At 36.8% G+C, this 10538-nt stretch overlaps 1 protein-coding gene across 6 annotated transcripts in view; it reads right to left on the bottom strand.

Moving 5' to 3' along the window:
- The window catches only part of BABAM2 (BRISC and BRCA1 A complex member 2), a 387307-nt gene that overhangs the window by 205270 nt on the left and 171499 nt on the right, over nt 1-10538 (bottom strand). The window lies entirely within an intron of this gene.

Here is a 10538-nt window from a genome sequence, read left to right on the forward strand (position 1 = left end):
ATACTTTCATTAGCCACAAAAGTAACTATATGCCATGCTAGTTTTCCCTTTTATTTTAGCCCTGACACAGATGACCACATACATTAAACAAGAATTTATCAACTTGTCCATCTGTAAAGTAAAAACTGTAAATTCCGCCAAGATGGAAGTATGTTTACTTTGGGGTCTAAATGCACTGTGGTTAATAAATAACAATATTAATATAATTAATAAGAAAAGAAGACTGTTCTATGAACTCAAAAGGGTATTTGTTTTTTAAAGACTGAGTCAAGTTTCTCCCTATATTTGGGGGCCATATCAATGTCTTAGTATACTGGGTTATAGGCAAATCGGCCTATTCTTAGATACATGGTTTAAACAGATATATTCAAAAATCTTTCTTCTATTTGTCAAAGCTCTAAATCATGGGTGTTTTTTGCACTTGGGCATATCCCATCTACAATTTACAGATGTACAAGTTCATTTGAAAATTGACTAATTAAAATATATAGATCATAAAATATGTACTGTTATCCTTTTTCTTTAACACATCCTAAAGCTAATCTTAGTTGAAAATGTATATGTGCTTTCCCTTGCACAGCATAAGACAAGAATATAATTCAATGAAACCTTTACAAAATGTCAGATTAATTACATTTTTTCAGTGCAGATGGATTTAAGGAAATGATCTCTGAAAACAGTACTTCATTTAAAGTAAAATAAAGACATAATCTTCCCTGATAAGTCAATGTGTAGGAGATGCCAAAATATTAAAACTGTCACATATGAAAGATGCTATGATATGAATTTTTAAAGTAAATACAAGTAGTCTGTGATGACCCTGAGGCAATGTTCCAGAAACACTAAGGTTCTCTCTTTGGGTAGCCCAACAGGGAAGATCAATAACATGATACACAAGAAATAAACTTTCAGTCACTGGGGCTAAAAAAATCTCAAATTATAGAAGGATCATTAATACATAACTCAAGTAATATGTTAAATATCCATTCATTAACAAATATAAGCATTTACTGAATATCTGCAGCATGCAAGTGCTCACTAATATCTGTAACTCTGAAAGTCAAGTTGGTATGAAGTTGATCACATAGGCAAATTTCACCTCTCCCTCAACATAAGTCAAGTCAACATTTCTCTAAAATTACTTCTTTATGAAGTTTAGAAATTCAGTGCCATATAAGTCAGATGCCTAAATCCCTCCTGTGGAATACATTTACAATGTACCATGCATTGTGTAATGACTCATGTTTTGGTGGACTTAAAAGATGTACTTGAGTTACACATAAAGATGTTACTTGAGTTAAACATTAACAGAGACAAAATATTTCTCTTTGCCCAATAAAGCTTTATAATCACCTTGAAACAATTTATATTTATGTATTTGATAACACAATACAAGGAATGTTTTATTCATCCCAAACTGAAATTTGGCATTTAAAACATTTTCTATGTTTTGTCTGACCATAAGTGACATTTAAAAGCAGTATTCAAGTTAGGAAATGCACAAAGTAGAGAGGTTGAAATGTGACATTTCTTGTAAAAACAGATAGATAATGCTTTGCTTTGATTGTTTCTAGTAGTACTATTCTATTCTATTCTATAAGAACAATCTTCTTTTTAATTTTTTTATATAAAAATAAAGAAGAAATTAGTTTTATTTGCTTCAAACCCTACATTAAGTAAAATGACACTGGCAGTGCCTGAATACACATTCAGTCTTTTTAAATAAATTACACAGGATTGGGAGAGTGTCAAAAATAGGGACACTTAAGGTTACCTTAGGTTTCTCTTTTTCCCATGGCTTCCTAACAGAAAATGAGAAGGAAGAAGAGCTTCTCAGGCCAAGTTTTCATGGAACATGAAACATGGCTCTTAAACTACTGTCCTAGACCTCTCAGAGTCCATGAAGACATGGACTCTCTGGCTCCCTGGATTCCTCCAAAGCATCAAATCTCTAGGATTACTCTCTCCAGCCACAGACTAAAATGAACATGATCTCTTCTGGAAACTACCCAAAATGAAGACACCCAGGCGCTTGTTATCATGCACTTACATGATAAAAGTCTTTCCTTCCACATATCCCTCGGTTCTAGAAAGGAGAGGAATTGCCTGAGCTATAGACCCCATCTAAGATCTACTTCCAAATACAATTTAACACACACAAAAAATTGATGGGCAAATTCCCCCTATAAGCTTCTACAACAGTTTACATTTACATTTCACTCAGCAGAAATGGCCAATCTGCCCTCATCTCTCAGCAGAGTCAGGGCGTGCTCTCAGGCTGTTCCAGCCAAGATCGTCACTCACACGCCTGAGATGTCCTTCGTGCACTGCCTCAAGTGACGCCTCGCCCTTCCATGCCTGGCTCTGATTTCCCTCTTAACTCACCCTACAGAGGCCCTTCCAGGCCCATCACTCTGATCAGTTTCATAGTTCCTACTACTTTCCTGCCTGTACACTCTCTCCAAGTCTTTAGCACATGAGTAAAATTCTGTATTGTTCCTACTATATCTCTACCATGCATGTGTATACCAACAGCTATCACAGTCCCGTGTAGAAGGAAAAGACAGCTGTCCTGCCCATCATGTGGCAGACTGCTCTAGCCCACAGCACAAGAAAGGGTGGGACACCTTTAAGGTACCCGAATTTATAGTTAGAACCACATGCATAATAATAAAATTTTACTTAAATTAAGTAGGCTTGTCTCCCTCCTTGTCAACTCAGAGAAAGGGAAGGTAGGCTATACGTGTTTTTACTCTTTCTGATTTTTCTTACTACATACCTAACACAGGACACAGTACTCAATAAACACATACCACCAAATGACCAAACATATACACACAAGTAAAAAAACACAATTTATTTCAAAGATGGTCACTTCCTAAAACTAGGACCAATGCAAGAGTTAGAATCCTGGTTAATTAAAGGCTCAATCAGACCTCAGAGACACAATGCTGCTGTGTAAAACTGTTCATCCATTTCTCAGAGACAATGAGAGTCCATGCAAAAAACATCAATAATCTCAGTGAAATAAGAGGCAAGATCATCTCCCAAGAGAAAGGGTGGGTGAGTAAGGACTGGAAGCATCAGGAGAATGGAAAATACTTATTAGTCATTCAAGAAAATGTGCTGAAGAATTGGTGAGAAATTACTGTTAGGCCATAATAAGGGTATCTAAAATGCAATTAGAATCATAAACTTGTAGTAGACCAAATCAGTATGGTTCTTAGAATTTCTTCTAAAATGTTCTAGCATCAAATCGCTAAAAGGGAGAAAAAAGCATGCAGTGACTTATCACAGTGGGCCAAGCCTGTAGTTGGGAGGGCCACGGAAGTGGTACTGGAGTGGCAGGGACAGGCAGGGCAGGGATCAGCAGTGTCTAGGAGCCAACAACTCAAGACAAGGTCCAGCTCCACAGATCTGGATGAAAGAGGCAGCAGTTCAGGGCTTTGCAAACACAGGAGGGTACTGAGATCTTAGAAGCAGAGCAGTGATGAAAAAGTACAAGGTACACCCAAAAGGGGAGGGAGGAGTAGAGACTAGAAGTGGAAAGAGTTCTAGCAGGCTGAACAATAATGAATGGATCATCATCTCAGCTGCTAAATTTGGTAAGGAGGATGGGAGAGGAAGGTGAAAAGATGTAACCCAGGTACTGAGGCTGTCTAGCAAAGTGGGAATGAGTCCTAGCAGGGAGAGAACAATGACTGCTTGAAGATGATGGCGTGTGTGGACAAATGAATATGTTTTAACACTTCCTCAACAAATCAGAAGTGGGAAAAAGTGAGGCCTCCACAGAAGACCAAATTTTCATTTGGGAAAAGAACAGAAGCAGTATAAAGAAGCAAAGAAATGACTTCAGGATGAGAAGCTATGTCTCCAGATGAAAGAACATTTCTAGTCACTGTGACGTTGACTGGAATAATCAAACTGAAAGTCTATTAGTAAAATACTCTGAAAGCCTTGACTAAGGTACCATAAAAATAACAACTATCAAATACCTCAACTGTTACTCTATGCATTATTTCATTTCATCTTTACAACTTCACTATGATAAAGATATTACACTATAGTGAGAAAGAGAATACAAAGGCATAAGCAAGCTGAGTAACTTGCCCAAGGTCAGAGTCAGTGACAAAGCTGGGACTGAACTCAGGGGCAACTGGACAGCCATTGCTGTTCTTCACCACTAACAGAATTCAGAGGCTATGAAGTGTTTCCTTTTCCCATATTTCTGGCTCTTCATTCTTTTATCTTTAAAACATTTCTTTTAAAGCCATGCAATACCAATTCTCAACCACATCAGAAAACTAACACCACATATTTATCCTCATTGTACTGAGAATGCACTGTATACTAACACCAGAGTGAATGGCTTGGGTTTTCTTCCACTCAGCAATATGCCATGGTCACATCGAGAAATCTTAGGCAGCTATTGTTTAGTCTTGATATTTGTTTCCGTACTTCCAAAGAGAATAAAAAGCTCTAGGTTGTCTTCACTTGGTTTCTATTAACCCATTACCAAAGAACACAAAACATACGTATTAGTACCTTAATTCTTATACATAGCATAGGCTTGTTTAAAAAATAAACTGTATGTAAAAACATCTTTAGAAATGCACTTAATAAAACATATTCCCTGCTTTTTCAATAGCTGTATCATTTCTACACTGAGAATGAAGCAGGTGTGGTCTACTGAAAGGTGACGGGGCTGAAACAAACTAAAGAAACTGTGGGTCTTTTTTTTTTAATTTGGCTTTTAAAGAAATTCATGGCCACTTCTGTTCATGACCTAAATTTTTTAGGGATGAAATGAGCGAAATGGTAGGAAAAGAAGTGGATGTAGCATAGCATCAAAACTGTAAGAAGGGCCCAATGTGAATTGCTTGGTAGAAAACATGGGCTCTCACAATGTGCTAAAAAGTGTGGTAACCACTTGAAGCTGTTCTCAAATCCACAGTGCGGGTGCATCCATCTTCTTTCGTGGGGTTGGTCTGCAATGTGTAAGCCACCACTGCATACACTGAAAGCAACATTTTCTATACTGAGTAGTTGCCTCACAGAAAACATCTCAACACCGTGGATACCTCTCTGGTGTTAGCCACAGATTGGCAGTTAGGAAAGTGTGCCTGTAGCCTGTCTTCACCAATTATCGGCACCACAGACTTCGACAAGTTCCTCTCCTAGAAGAGAGGAAGCTCCACTTGTCCTGCCTGTCTTAATCGGCTATGGGGGGAAGCATATAAAGGCACTGTGCCCAGGGAAATGCTGTGCAGAGGTCTGCAGGAGCAACCCAGGCTGGAACCAGGGGCTTCACGAACAGCCCCCAAGTCCATGTGACTGCCCTGCGTTTCCCTGCCTTCCTCTCCCACCACTATGTAAGATTGTTTTTTAGACTCATTATTGCTTCACACACTGCTAGGAAGGAAATATTTCTATGCAATAAAAATTCTTTTGGTGTTTTTTACTCCCTTCTCATCCATGCAAAACAGGAAAGCATGACACATTGCCTTTTATGGTTACAAAAGATCCAGACTGACGTTCTTAATGTTCTTAGACCATTGTACTCACCATATTACCACAACACTTTCCTAACCTACCCCGTTTGAAGAGGAAAAGATGCCTTATATGCTCCAAGCTTACCACGTCTACAGGGAAGACATAGCCTGACCTGTAATCAAATGGGGAGCTCAATGAAGTAACAAAATTAATATGCTTGTAGAGGGCTACTTAAAATGAGAACGCTAAGGTAATTTTAAGTGGTTTTAAGAGCAATTTTCTTTCTATTTGAACCATACTCTCAACAATGTGGTCTATAGAGCAATGAAAACATAAGGGCACAGAATTGTCTCTCATAACATGATTACTTGTTTTATTCACCATTATTCAACAACCATCACCACAAAAAAATGCTAGGGAAACTGGACATTCACATGCACAAAATGAATTTGGAGTCTCATCTAACAAATATATACAAAAATTCACTCATAATGGCTCAAGGACCTAAATGTTACAACTTACAACAAAACTCTTTGAAGAAAACAGAGAACAAAAGCTTCATGACATTGGATTTGGCAATGACTTCTTAAATATGGTACCAAAGGCACAAGTAACAACAACAAAAAGATAATACTGAGTATCACAAAAAATTTTTTTAATTTATGCATCAAAAGACAATGTTCAACTGAGTAAAAAAGTAACCCACAGAATGGGAGAAAATATTTACAAATCACACATCTGATAAGGGATTAATGCTAAGAATATATAGAGAACTAAAACTCAACAACAAAAAAAACAACCCAATTCAAAAATGGGCAACGGACTTGAATAGATGTATCTCTGAAGAAGATATATGAATGGCCAAGAAGCACATGAAAAGATGTTCAACATCACTCATCATTAGGGAAATGCAAATCAAAACAATGTGATATCATCTCACACCTGTTTGGATGGCTACTATCCAAGAAAAAACAAAACAATAACAACCAGAAAACAAGTGTTGGTGAGGATGTGAAGAAACTGGAATCCTGTGCACTGCTGGTAGGAATGTAAAATGGTAAAGCACCATGGAAAACAGTATGATGGTTCCTCAAAAACTTAAAAATAAAATTACCATAAGATCCAGCAATTCCACTTTTGGGTATATACCCAAAAGAACTGAAAGCAGGGTCTTACAGAGACATATGTACACCCTATGTTCACAGCAGCATAATTCACAATAGCTAAATCATGGCAGCAACCCAAGTAGTCACTGACGGATTAATGGATAAGCAAAATGCGGTAGATACACACAATGGAATAGTATTCAGCCTTAAAAAATGAAGAAACTCATTTAATAAGCAGCAACATAGATGAACCTCGTGGGCATTATGCCAAATGAAATAAGCTAGTCACAAAAGGACAAGTATTATATGATTTCACTTATATGAGGTGCTAGAGTAGTCAAAATCATACAGACAGAAAGTATAATTGTCGTTTCCAGGTGCTGGGGGGAGGAGACAATGGGGAGTTATTGTTTAATGGGTGAAGAGTTTCAGTTTTACTGGGTGAAGATGGATAGTGGTGGGAGTTGCACCATAATGTGGATGTATTTACCCACTGAACTGTATACTTAAAAATGGTGAGGATCGAAAATTTTAGGTTGTATGTATTTTACCACACACACACACACACACACACACACACACACACACAATCAGCTGATCGCTCAAAGCAGTAACATCTCTCCCACTGACCCTGGAGGTTTTTCCCCTTGGGTCGGGGCAGGTGGTCTATGCATTCTTCTGCCTCATCCGGGTAGTCTGCCCAATAGCCAAATCCACGTTACTGAGATCAAATCTACTCTTTTTTTTTTTTCCCAATGTTCTAATACTGCTTTCATTAAAGGATACACAAGCTCTTAATACTTCTTTTAAAATGCAGCATGGTATATGTATTTTTAAAGTGAGCATCACAGAATTTTAAGGCTGACTTCAGAGATTATCTAGTCTAATTGTGGAATTAAAGACAAGAAAGTAAAACTCAGAGAGGGTTCTTAACTTGTCCAGAGTCATGCCATTAATTACGGACAAATACAATAAAGGGTACCCAACATTAACTACTTTGAAAAAATCTAACCTAAAATTGGAACTTATAAAACATTGTTCATTTTACAAAGAATTGGCTAAAGAGTTTCATAAATAATAAGCTCCTACAGTTTCTTTTTAAGAATTCACTCTGCAAAATAAATGTACACTAAATCTGTAAAAATATACAGTATAAAATTAACTCTGAACCTACATTCCTACTTCATTTTTAGATAACATATTTGTAAAAGAGTATAAAATAACTTACTGTTTATGTCCTTACCAATAAAACATTAGGATAACTCTGCCTTCTTCAAGAAGGGTCCATTTGAGAACAAAAAGGTAAACAGTTTACCTTCTAATGTTTTTGACACTGTTTCAATAATAAAAAATGAAATCCACCCACCTCACTTCAAATTAAAGGTACTACTTACATTTACAAAAAATTACATTCTTTAAAAAGCACTGTGATTTCAAATAATTAATCTAATGAGACTGAATTTCCCATGACAAAAATTATGAAGGAAGGTCATCTGACCAAGGGCCTAGACCCCCAAATTTAAAAACATATAGAAATGGTCATACTTTATCAACAGTAAGAAAATATTTACTATATAAAGTTTATATAATAAAATATTACAACTCAATAATTAATCATAATATTGCACATGGTATGTGGGGGCTCATGGAGAAGACAGTGTAGCACAGAGAAGATAAGTAGGGACTCTGGCATCTTACTACACTAATGGACAGTGACTGCAGTGGGGTATGGGGGGGACTCGATAGTAAGGGTGAATGTAGTAACCACATTGTTTTTCTTGTGAAACCTTCATAAGAATGTATATCAATGATACCTTAATAAAAAAATAGTAATAATCATAAAACTTTAGTGAGTTACATTTCCTAATAAGGAAGCAAAGACAAAGAGTTTTTATTTTACTGCTTTCTAATTCCTGCCTATTGTTTGTGTTTTTTTATTTTTATTTTTTATTTAAGTATGATTGATATACAATATTATGTAGGGTTCGGGTGTACAACAGCGATTCGACAGTTACCTACATTATTAAATGCTTACTTGTACTACAACAAAAAGAAAGTAAAGGAAGACTGTCACTGGAGCTATCAAGTTCTGGAGACTTCCTCTAGAGATATATGTAAGAGGTTTTTATTTTAATGAAATAGTCCAGACAGATATGATTAATCCCAATCTACCCACCATGCAAATAAAGAAATACATCAAATACAAAGGAATTGCCTGTGTATTCCCTACCCCCTTATATCCCCTCTCCTGTCACCTTTCCTAGTTATCCACCATCCTGAAATTTCTGTTTTGAGACTACTTTGGCACAACTGATGGCTTTTTGAGAAATGGTTTTTATTGTCATTTTTTTCTCCTCTTTGTTTCTCTTACTTAGAATGTCAGTTGCTAGAAAAATTGAAATCACTATTCTCCAATTTATTTGAGAGTACATGTTAATTTGTATGTTCAATTGACAAAAATAAGATGAAAAATTGGTTCATGCCACAAATATGAGTAACTTTAAGATCTAACTTGAGAACCACTTGTTTAATGAATAGCTAATAAATTAGAACAAAAGAATAAAATGAAGAACAAGCAAAGCTAGCCACCATCCTTCTAACACTCTTTTCCTCTCAGTCCGTGCTCAACAGTGTCAGTCACCGCTGACCATGCTCTCTTCCGGAACATCTCTGTCTTGGCTTTTCTACCATTTCAATAACCATCCTTGCCAGTCTCTTCTACTGACTACTTCCCCTTTACATGACCTTTAAATAGGATGTGGGGCTCTTTGCTCTCTCCTTTGCTGTCACCTTCTCCTCAGGTGACCTCAGGCATCCCAGTGGATATACGTAATGTCTTCCTGCTAACCACTTCCAACTCAACTTCTCTTCTGATCGCCACACTTACATATCTCACCTACTGGTCATTTCCAGCTAGACGCCAACTAGGCAGCAACAAATTAACATGTCCAAACTGGAATTCTTGATCAACCTCTCAACCTGCTCACCCCACCCCAAATGTGTACCCCTCTCCAGTCGCTATCTTCTCCATCTAAGTAAATGGCACCACAACCTACCCAGTTATTCAAGCCAGAAACCTAGTGGTCATCCTTGATTTTTGTTAGTATTTCATTTTCTTGACATAATAATGGATCTCATGAAAGTTACACTTCACATTGTCCCACCTTCCCAAGATACTGGCACTCTGGAGAACTAGACAAAGGAAGTCTGGCAACATGCTATGCTGCCTTTCTTGTATTTCCTGAGCATTTTCCTTGGGGTAGGGTTGAGGGGGTGGGTGGAAGGTTAGGAAAGGAACTGAAACAATATGATCATATAAGGTATTGCCAGACGTTCTGGGTGGTCATAACAAACCAGATTGAAGAATATTTGTTCACCAAAACCAAAGACAGTTGTCCTTAAAAATAATGTTTCTCGAAATGATATTTATTTAGGTTTAAAGTACCTCAAAAAGAACAGCCTTTACTCCCAGAATGTAAGTCCTAGAATCTTAGGTGAAATTTTTTTGTGAGATAAACAGCTCTTCTGTATCCTACCTCTTCTGAAGTCTGTAATCAAGGATAATTATACTACAGAATAAAAAGCCAAAAGTTACTATGATTTTAATAGCATTTTATATACTCTATAAAAGTATTTTAAATTCATAAAACACATAGAACAAAGAGCAGCAGTATTTTCTTAAAACTTTAGTCCTTAAAGAGGAAAAATTTACTTACATATGCTGTAAGAAGATATTCAAATACAGAGGTTGTGCTTTGTTGTTGCAAACATTTAGGTACTTTTGTAACTAACCAGGCTCTCCATCCCCATTAATTATATTTAATTCTACTGTCAATAGGCAAAGCTCTAGGTTTAGTGTTCATCTCTAAAACCTAAAGGCTGAAAGGTCTGCTCAGCCTCTTAAAATGAAAGATGATAGCATTTGAGAGAATATTTTAG

This window comes from Manis javanica, chromosome 1 (assembly GCF_040802235.1).
Source record: "Manis javanica isolate MJ-LG chromosome 1, MJ_LKY, whole genome shotgun sequence".
In the NCBI taxonomy this organism is placed as follows: domain Eukaryota; kingdom Metazoa; phylum Chordata; class Mammalia; order Pholidota; family Manidae; genus Manis; species Manis javanica.